Raw genomic sequence first — 11455 nt, forward strand, 5'->3', positions numbered from 1 at the left:
TGGGGAACCCTGCTTTATTAATTATTCTTTTGCCAGCTACTTAGGTTTTAAAGGGGCTTTTATGTGTTCTAAAACCACATTTATGTTAAATACCAGTGTAAATGAAGCACAGAAATAAACAGCAATGCTGTCTTGTGGGATCATAGTTCATGGAGATGGTGGTTCTTCCCCCATTTCCGCTGTTTCACTCAGAGGACATTAAACTATTATCAAGCTTGTCTTCCCTTCCAGGCCTCAAGGACGGATTTAATTTTGTGCTACACTCAGACTTGATGGCTAATAGCAATAATGCTAGTATAAACATCTGGACTCACTACAGGAAATCCTTTCCCTCATTTTGAGAGCCGGCCGCCAACTTGAGTGAAAGGCGGATAAGAGGCTTCTGCACTTCAGCCACCAACAGAAAACTGCAACAGAAAGGTATTCTAGGAAGGATGGAGGAAAACTGACAAGAAATGAGAACTGAACTTCAGAGAACATTCTGGAATCATAGTGACAATCCATGTGGAGTTTTTATATTTAGAAAATGCTAGGGCAAGAGATACAGAAGACAGGGTTTTTCATCTTTAAAAAATAACTCACAAACATTCCTAATTTAGCTAAAGTCATGCATATACCTTGAAAAGGCTGACAGTACAAAGTGAAACATAAGAGTTTTCATAATTGTATTTGAAATCCTGGTCCTAGCTCAGTAAGATAGAGACAAAGTTGACCCAAACCCTCGTACTGGAGATTGTGGAAGTCTAATAGTTCTCTGAGTATCTGGGGATGGGAGTGGGGAGGAAGTCACAGAAGTACTTTTTTTCAGCTTTTCAGACTATTGAATTGTTCTGAGATATCCTGTGTGGTAGCTCAGACAGTAAAAATTCCGCCTGCAATGCAGGAGACCCAGGTTTGATACCTGGGTTGGAAAGATCCCCTGGAAAAAGGAATAGCAACCTACTCCAGTATTCTTGCCAGGAGAAACCTATGAATAGGGGAGCCTGGTGGGCTACACTCCGTGGGGTCGCAAAGAGTTGGGTACCACTGAGGAACTAACACTTTCACTTTATTTCATTTCCTGTGTTTACACCGGTGACCCTAACCTGGGATCCAAATCCTTCTCCATGACTCCACTTGTCATGTGCTCCCTCCCCTCTACCACCAAAGCATCAGCAAAACACAGGTACCACAACTTTCACTGGAAAGGTGGGAGCCTTTGGATACAATGGGGGAGATGCTTTGCAGGCTGCCGCATCTTAAACTGTAAGAAAAGCACTTGAAAACCCTGAGTTAGTCCTTTCCACCATCCTCGCACCATCAGTTTCTCAGTAGCTGTGGCCCCTTAGCCATATGACCTCCCACCATTTTACTAAGCCTTCGCACCTCTCTCCCATCACATCTATTATGGGATGAATTATGTCGCCTCAAAGATACATTCAAGTCCTAACCCCTAGTATCTGGGTATGTGACCTTATTTAGAAATAGCAGATGTCTCTGCAATGTAGTCAAGTTAAGCAGAAGTCATTAGGGTGGGCCCTAATCCAATATGACTAATATCCTTATAAGAAGAGAAGAGGCACAGAAAATGCCGTGTGACCACAGAACCAGGGACTGGACTGAAACAGTTCCAGACCAAGAAATCCCCAGGATGGCCAGCCACCACTAGCTTCCTAAGAAGCTAAGAGGCAAGGAAGGATTCAACTGAGAGCCTCTTAGCAGAAGCGTGACCCTGCTGACACCTTGATATCAGACTTGTAGTCTATCAAACAGTGACAGGATAAATGTGTGATACTTTAAGCTCCATTCTGTTATGGTGGCCCTAAGAAACTAATACAATACCTAATTCTTCCTTCTTTTTCCCTTCCTCCCACTTTCTCAGCAGAGTTATATAGCATCTCATAAGATCTTGACACCTACCCTTATATCCTCAACTTTGACCCACCAGTAGTTTGAAAAGTGAAAGTGTTAGTCACTCAGTTGTGCCCAGCTCCTTGTAACCCCATGGACTGTAGCCCTGTAGGCTCCTCTGTCCACCAGATGCTCTAGGCAAGAGCACTGAAGTGGGTAGCCATTCCCTTCTCCAGGGGATCTTCCCCACACAGAGATTGAACACAGATCTCCTGCATTGCAGGCAGTCTTAACTATCTGAGCCACCAGCAGTTGATGAGTGTATTTTCCTATTCAAGGCCAGTTTTATCCCTAAGAGATAGTCTGGTGGCAGAGATTAAGAAAATATTTTTTTTTTCCCCTCCACTACCTGTAATGTATTTAGATTGTAAAAACAAATAATCCAAAGTCCCCTAATTAGATTTGGAGGTCAAAATTCCACAAACTGGCTGTTGCTCTTGATCACAGACGCAGACTTTTGCTTCATAGCCATTAACAGCTTCCCGTTGTCAATAGGGAGGAAGATCTTCCTGCTTTTCAGAGCTTGTAACGCTGGTGTGAACTGGCCTCTGCCTCCCTGCACCTCACCCAGCGGCTCCCCAGCCTCCGCTCTTGGCTCGGACAATCCTGGCTTCTTCCACTTCCTCCTTTTCAATATGTGCGCCCTCCGCCCCCTCAGCACTGGCTCTGCTACTCCGGCTGCCCGGAACTCTTTCTCTCCGGACCCCTGCCCCGGCCCCTTTCTGAGCAACCACCTAATCATTCTCAGACCTCACTCAACTGTCAAGTTGTCTGCAAGGCTTTTCCTGACACCCGGAGACTGAGTCACATCCCCCAGTTACAGACTTTTATGGCACCCACTGCTTTCCTTACTGATGTTTATTAGTTTTTTATCATAATAGAAACTCTTTTAATTGAGTTCCTCTGGGAAATTAACTGATGTTTTCAAATCCATCTGGAAAACGTATTGACTGATTGCCAGAGTATGATAAATACTTGTGACTTCTGCCGCGTAATACCCCCATCACTTCTCCCCCGCCTAGCAGTGCTCTAGCCTTAGGAAGAGAGGGCTGTTTTTGTTCCCTAACTTGTTTATGGCAGTTGAACTTGATTACTATAATTATATAGTTTAATTAAATATCACATAAACTGATCAAATGTGAGCATAAAAAAGAGAGTCACTGTTTCTATGAAAACTTAAGTTCAATGCTATTGCTATGAAAAGATTTGAAAAAACTGGAGGGAAATTGCTCTTAAATTGTAGGCGAGATAAGTATAAAAGATTGGGGAAAATAATAAGTTCTAAATGAATTCAAATTACTTCACAAGTGTCTTTAAGTTCTCCCTCTACTTTAATGTGTTTGAAACTGGAAGTTACAGATGATATACATTTTGAGTGGGCTTTATGCAAGAAAGATGATGTTAACCTTCAGTTATCAGACTGATCCTCAAAGAAAGCACCTGGGCCCTACCAAATTCGGCAAATAAACGTTCGTTTACACGTTTTTAAGTAAAAAATGAAACTGTTATGTTTGTGTATACATATATACACACACGCTCCTTCTGCCTGCATTTCCCAATCACCTAACCAGCTACTAGTATTGCTCTCTAGATAAAAGGACTTCTGCAGTCAAGATCAGTAAATATTTATTGATAAGATCATTTGATTAACATCCATCTCCCCCACTTTGTGAATTCCATTATACCAAGGGGCTTGTCTACTGGGTTCAACCCCAGAGTTCTAGTGCCCCACACTGGCATGTAGTACATACTCAGTAAGCATTATTCTGAATAAATGAATGAAAGATAATTTCCCTTTACTTTGTGTTATGCAGGGATAGCAGATAATTTAGCAAAATATTTAAACATATTTCTAAAAGATGTTAAAAGCAGTGGGAAAAAAGTATCCCTCAGAGTTCTTTTAAGCAATGTGTTAACTTCAACTCTGTGGAAGACGGCTCAGTGTGTCGGGGCATGTTTCTTTCTGACTGATGGGCTGGCTACCCCATTTTGTCTGCGCAGGGCTCCCTGGATAGGTGTAGATCGGAAGCAGGGAACGAAGGAAGCACTTTGTACTCTTCTCTCCTCTATGTTCTGAGAAATCTATTCTCTTCCATGATCGAGGTTTAGTGAACATAACAGATGGGTTTAATCCATAAAACTGAAAAACTTTTCCCATTTCAAATCCATTTCCTGCTTCTCTAGGTAAAACAAAGCTTTCCCTGAGGAAATGATGGGAATGCACTCAAATGTTCTTCAAAGATGCCACATAGCACAAAATATTGCTATACACCGAATCGTGTTTTTTTCATTTACATTTAAAAAGAAATATGAATTGTGGTAGTGGAAAAGAAAAATACAAGTAAGAATTAGAACATGTTTTTCAATCCCTGCTTCATTGTGTTCTCCCTCCCCAAGAAAGAATTTCCTAGAAAATGGGCTTGGTAAAAACACATGCCCTACCTATGTTACAGAACTCTTGTGAAGGATCAAAATAAATCACATACATGAAAACTTCCAAAATACCACAAAAGGGAAACACGTGTATTCTGCCATCGTTACTACAAGGTGCCAACACCAGATTTCCTCAGCAGCATCAGTCTCTGCCCTTCTTTGAGCCTGGCAGGCTGCACACCATCCACCGCCTTTTGCCCAGACATAGGCCGTCTTCTGTTACCACTTTCAAGAAGTCCTGGAGTGTACCAACTGGGAGTAGACAGTCAGGTCCTGCTCCAGCAAACCTTCTGGGGAAATCCATAGGACACTCAATCCACATCTCCTCCCATAGTCTTTTCAAGACAGATATAGAGAGGCAGGATGAGGCCAGGCTCCTGTGAAAACCATAATTTCATTGCCAGTGTGGGTTTAAACTTTAACAGCTTTGGTATCCATCTGTAAAAATGTCATTTCTCTTGGTTCCATCCTAGTAGCTCAAACAATAGAAAATCACAAATCCACCTCCCTTGATAAAATGTAAAAGACTGCAGTCTCTGTATAATATATGTGCACTCAAGCTATACTAATTTATTCTACAATTACTTTTATTTTTTAGCATTTTTATTTGGCTCTTATACTACATAATTAATGGTGTTTACATGGAAAGGTTCTTTAACTGATGTAAATAGCATAAGTGGATTACTGAGCAAGGCTTAAAACAAATAAACATTTTTCTCCTTTTGAAATTTTCTTCACTGTCCTCTGAATGTCTGGCACGAGAGCAGAGTTTTTTAAACGTCAAGGGGAATATAGAAATCAGGTTCCTGACATCCATTCTCCCCTGGTAAGACAGACTTATAATTCTCTTTCCTGTAATGGTTGGCCTGGGGGAGTCAACGGTGACCCAGCTGACCCAACACATCCAGACTCAGAAGCTTGTCTTTTCTTTGGGAGGTTGCCACTGTTTTTTTCAATGACTTTAAACATAACACAATATCTGGTCCCTACAGATGACTTCCTGCACAGTTCGCAGTACTGGGGATGAGACACTCAAGAGACAAACAAATCAGCTCACTATAAGGGCCAGAAAAAGACCAGGGAAGGTAGCTTTCTAAACACCTCCACCATCATGATCACCTCGCCCAGTTGGGGGAGTTATTAGGGCTGTTCCTCCTAGTCAAAGTTCAGACTACATTTTTCTTCAGTGACAGCACAGAGCCAGGTTACTGTAAAATAGAGTTGGCATGATAGTCACTAACTGTCAGGACTTAAGTTATTTTTCTAAGGTGTTCCCAAGGAAGGCATTGGCATCAAAAGCCATTTCTTTGCTCCTTCTCTCCCAGAGGCAAAGCCTGGCATGCGAAGAGAAGATGCTTCACTCCTCACCACACATTCAGCCCTTAGGAGGCCTTAAAAGGAAGCTTGGCTCCAGGCCATCTCTGGAAGAACAGGCAATGTGTTTTTTAAAGTATCCTTGGAGTTGAGGAGCTGTGGACCAGGCTAAACCACCAGGCTTTCTCTAGAGCAGGTTTCTGTCTCAGAACTGATCACAGAGCTGGCAGGGTCTTGAGATCTAAGAGACAATTCAACCCAAGTGAGTTCTGAACAGACATTCCAGAACACAGAGATCTTTGCACCACTTCTATCCAGATTCCAAGAGCATAGCTTGGAACTGGAGTCCAGACCCAGATGACAAGATCAAATGCCTAAGACAGGATTTCCCTGGTGGTCCAGTTGTTAAAAATCTGCCTTCCAATGCAGAGAACATAGGTTTGATCCCTGGTTGGGGAACTAAGCTCCCATATGCCATGAGGCAATGAAGCCTGCCCACCACAATGAAGACCCAGCACAGCCAAAACTGAAAAAAAAAAAAATCCCCATGACAAGCCAGTTTTGAGTGAACAAAGTCGCTTAAGACCCATGGCTGCACTAAGACCTTCAGATTCTCTTAAGACTCTTCCTTTCACATCACACGAACCATGTTAAAATCTATATACATCCTATACTTCATAATTTTGCTATACAAGATTTTATAATTTTACTTTTGAAATCATTTAGCTAAAATAACTAAAATATGCTGTGATTTCTTAACACATGCATATTAAAGAACTCTCACTCAGGAAGAGCATCTCATCCAAAAACTGTTTTCAAATATAAACAAATTGTTATGAACACTGAATCCAGCAATTAATGAACATGACATAATACTGCAGGTTGTGACCATTAATAAATGTTTATTAACTTTGCTTTGGCAGATATTTTTTATTTTGGACACAATTCTTCCTGGTGAGACTTCAGACATTTTCTCCAGCTTAACTCATACGCCCAGCACTGTGAGTCCTACTCCTAGAGGTAAACTGGTCCTCTGAGCTCATGGCACTCAGCCAAGCTCTTCAGAGTGACTGGGCATCAATTACAGCGAGTCAACAGGGATGCTCAACCATCCATGGGACTTCCACTCTCAACTAAAAACATCATGAGGAGGTCTCATACCATCACCTAACCAACCCAAAAAAATTCTTAGTAATTAAATTCTGTTTCTAGAATTTGTGAATTTTGGGCTCCATGGAGATATTTACCTTTAACCAATACTAAAAGTCTTCACTGTTGGCCTTTGGTGGAGTCATACTTCTCATTCAGCAGATGAAATTAGGTTTCACAAATCCAATTATATTTCCATTCTCCAAGAAATGAGATTTGGAAGCTGATTTGGAGTTTCATTTCTAGGAAGTTTTCCTATCACACCACAAAATGCGAGTTACACATGTTCCACCAAGGTGTTTATAACTAGACCCAGGACAACTTTTTTAAAGATAACATATCAGAGACTGTTAGGTGAAGTATACTTTGTCAATTGACTTCTTTTTCATTTTCTTCAGAAAGACTGGGTCTTATCAAAGTGTATCAACTCAAAAATAATCATAGGTAGTCTGTAGAGTCACAAATTCCCTCTTTTGTTCTCAACACATGCTGAAAATGATAAAGAATTTGAAAACTCAACTTTCTAGATGTGTCCTCTAAAAGTTATTACATAACCAATGTGGTTGTTTAGGGCATTCTTTCCTGACCTTAGTTTGTTTTGTATCTTCTTGTAAATCACTGAATATATCCTGAATGAACAGTGATAAATTGAATGCACAGTGTATCCATGATAAAAAGCTCACGGATACTGACATCAGACAGCACGGGATAGAATCTCAACTCTGCCATTTTCCAGCTCGGAGAACTAGTGGTGACTGCCAGGGCCATTGCTCAGTCATGTCAGACTCTGTGCGACCCCATGGACTGTAGCCCACCAGGCTCCTCTGTCCATGGGATTCTCCACTCAAGAATACTGGAGTGGGTTGCTATTTCCTCCTCCAGGGTAACTTCTCGACCCAGGGATCGAACCCTCATCTCCTGCATCTTCTGAACTAGTAGGCAGATTATCACTGAGCCAGAATACTGAGAACTAGAGCAAGTTACTAAGCCTCTATTCCTTTTCTATAAAATGGTATGAATAGTACTTAATAGATTGTTCTCAGGATCAATCAAGTTATAAGTGTAAAGCTGTGGTGAACAAATCAACAAGTGTTAGCTTTAAAAATTACTTATTATTATCCACCATTTGATCACTCTTTACAGTAACACCTTCTAGAACTAACACCAAAAAAAGATGTCCTTTTCATCATAGGGGATTGGGATGCATAAGTAGGAAGTCAAGAGACACCTGAAGTAACAGGCAAGTTTGGCCTTGGAAATACAAAATGAAGCAGGGCAAAGGCTAGCAGGGTTTTGCCAAGAGAATGCACTGGTCATAACAAACACCCTCTTCCAACAACACAAGAGAAGACTCTACACATGGACATCACCAGATGGTCAATACCAAAATCAGATTGATTATATTCTTGGCAGCCAAAGATGGAGAAGCTTGATACACTCAGCAAAAACAAGACCTGCAGCTGACTGTGGCTCAGATCATGAGGTCCTTATTGCAAAATTCAGATTTAAACTGAAGTACAGAAAACCACTAGGCCATTCGGGTATGATCTAAATCAAATCATTTATGATTATTCAGTGGAAGTGGTAAATAGATTCAAGGGGTTAGATCTGATAGAGTGCTTGAAGAACTATGGATAGCAGTTCATAACATTGTACAAGAGGCAGTGATCAAAACCATCCCAAAGAAAAAGAAATACAGGAAGACAAAACAGTTGTCTGAGGCAAAATGGCCTTACAAATAGCTGAAAAAAGAGAAGTGAAAGGCAAAGAAGAAAAAGAAAAATATACCCGACTGAATGCAGAGTTTCAGAGAATAACAAGGAGAGAAAAGGCTTTCTTATCTAAGTAAACAATGCAAAGAAATAGAAAATAATAGAATGGGAAAGAATACTACAGATCTCTTCAAGAAAATTAGAAATACCAAGGGAAAATTTCATGCAAAGATGGGCACAATAAAGGACAGAAGCTGTAGGGACCTAGCAGAAGATATTAAGAAGAGGTGGCAAGAATACAAAGAACTGTACAAAATAGGTCTTAATGACCCAGATAACCACCATGGTGTGATCACTCACCTAGAGCCAGACATTCTGGAATGTAAAATCAAGTGGGTCTTAGGAAGTATTACTATGAACAAAGTTAATGGAGGTGATGGAATCCCAGATAAGTTATTTCAAATCCTAAGATGATGCTGTGAAAGTGCTGCACTCAATATGTCAGCAAATTTGGAAAACTCAGCAGTGACCACAGGACTGAAAAAAGTCAGTTTTCATTCCAATCCCAAAGAATAGCAATGCCAAATAATGTTCACACTACCACACAACTGTACTCATTTCACATGCTAGCAAGATAATGTTCAAAATCCTTCAAGCAAGGCTTCAAAAATATGTGAACCAAAAACTTTCAGATGTACAAGCTGGATTTAGAGAAGGCAGTGGAACCAGAGATCAAATCGCCAATATCTGTTGGATCATAGAAAAAACAAAGGAATTCCAGAAAAACATCTACTTCTGCTTCATTGACTATGCTAAAGCCTGTGACTATGTGGATCACAACAAACTGTGGAAAACTCTTAAAGAGATGGGAATACCAGACCACCTGACCTGCCTCCTGTGAAACCTGTATGCAGGTCAAGAAGCAACAGTTAGAACCGGACATGAAACAATGGTCTATCTGGTTCAAAATTGGGAAAGGAGTATGCCAAGACTGTTTATTGTCAACCTGCTTATTTATTTGCAGACTTAGAGAAGGAGATGAAAATCCACTTCAGTATTCTTACCTGGAGAATTCCATGGACGGAAGAGTCTTGCAGGCTACAGTCCATGGGGTCACAAAGAGTCGGACACAAAATGCTGGGCTGGATGATGCACAAGCTGGAATCAAGATTGCCAGGGGGAAATATCAACAAGCTCAGATACGCATGCAGATACCAGCCTAATAACAGATATCGAAGAGAAACTAAAGAACCTCCTGATGAAGGTGAAAGAAGAGAGTGAAAAATCTGGCTTAAAACTCAACATTCAAAAAATGAGAATCATAGCCTCTAGTCCCACTACTTCATGGCAAATATATGGGGGAAAAATGGAAACAGTGACAGATTTTATTTTCTTGAGTTCCAAAATCACTGTGGATGGTGACTGCAGCCATGAAATTAAAAGACGCTTGCTCCTTGGAAGAAAATCTATGACAGATCTAGACAGCATATTAAAAAGCAGAGACATAACTTTGCTGACAAAAGTCCATATAGTCAAAGCTATGTTTTTTTCCAGTAGTCATGTATGGATGTGAGACTTGGATCATAAAGAAGGTTGGCACATAAAAATTGATGCTTTTGAATTGTGGTGCTGGAAAAGACTCTTGAGAATCCCTTAAACAGCAAGGAGATCAAACCAGTCAATCCTAAAGGAAATCAATGCTGAATATTCTTTGGAAGGACTATGCTGAAGCTCTAATTCTTTGGCCACCTGATGGGAAGAGCCAACTCATTGGAAAAGATCTGATGATGGGAAAGATTAAAGCAGGAGGAGAAGAGAGTGGCAGAGGACTAGACTGTTTGATGGAATCATCGACTCAATGGACATGAGTTTGAGTAAGCTCTGGGAGATGGTGAAGGACAGGATAGTCTGGCATGCTGCAGTCCATGGGGTCACAAAGAGTCCAGCATGACTTAGTGACTGAACAACTACAGTAACACATTCAGGCCATCACACCTCACTCCTAGGCTATTCATCACATACTGCCTTTCCTGTTCCAGCTCTGTTCTCCTCTACCCCATCCCCTTCACATGCCCTCCCTAAAGGTGAGTGATCTTTTCATAATGGAAAAGCAATCAATTCAACCTGCTTCCACATACAAAAACAGTAAAACAAAAAGCTCTCCAGCTGCCCTTAGCACAAACCTGAAAAGTCCTACAGGGTCTACTCAGGCCTACCTTTCCAGCTTGTTTCCAACCTGCCCCCAACTCCCAGACCCCTGCCCCCTTCCCTCAAGGCTTCAGCCTTGCTAGCCCCTCTTCTGCGCATTGCCCACATTCCTGCTCCCTCAGTGTCACCTGTTCCTAGGCCTGGAGAGCATAGTCCCTGCCCAACCTGACCCTATATGTTCCAGTCTAAAAGTTACTTCTTTACCTACAGTACATTCCTATTTTTCCAGAGGTCCCTTTCACAACAGTTAGCTAAGGGAACACATGACTTGTAAAGCTGTTTCTAAATGTTTGACTTGCCTGCTGCTGCTTCTAAGTCACTTCAGTCGTGTCTGTCTCTGTGGGATCCCATAGACGGCAGCCCACCAGGCTCCCCCGTCCCTGGGATTCTCCAGGCAAGAACACTGGAGTGGGTTGCCATTTCCTTCTCCAGTGCATGAAAGTGAAAAGTGAAAGTGAAGTTGCTCAGTCGTGTCTGACTCTCAGCGACCCCATGGACTGCAGCCTACCAGGCTCCTCCATCCATGGGATTTTCCAGGCAAGAGTACTGGAGTGGGGTGCCATTGCCTTCTCCGAGAAAGAGGGCAGTAAACAATAAATGAATGAATGCGGGGGAGGGGGAGTTAAAACGGCCTTCACTGCACGTTCTCTTAAAAGCTGGCTTTCACATCTGATGCTCGTTATTAAATGGTTCCCAAACATCCCAGGTCACTGTTCCGTGGTCTTAAAAAAATAAACCAGTGTGGCCTT

The sequence above is a fragment of the Bos mutus genome, chromosome 7 (genome assembly GCF_027580195.1).
Source record: "Bos mutus isolate GX-2022 chromosome 7, NWIPB_WYAK_1.1, whole genome shotgun sequence".
Lineage (NCBI taxonomy): Eukaryota > Metazoa > Chordata > Mammalia > Artiodactyla > Bovidae > Bos > Bos mutus.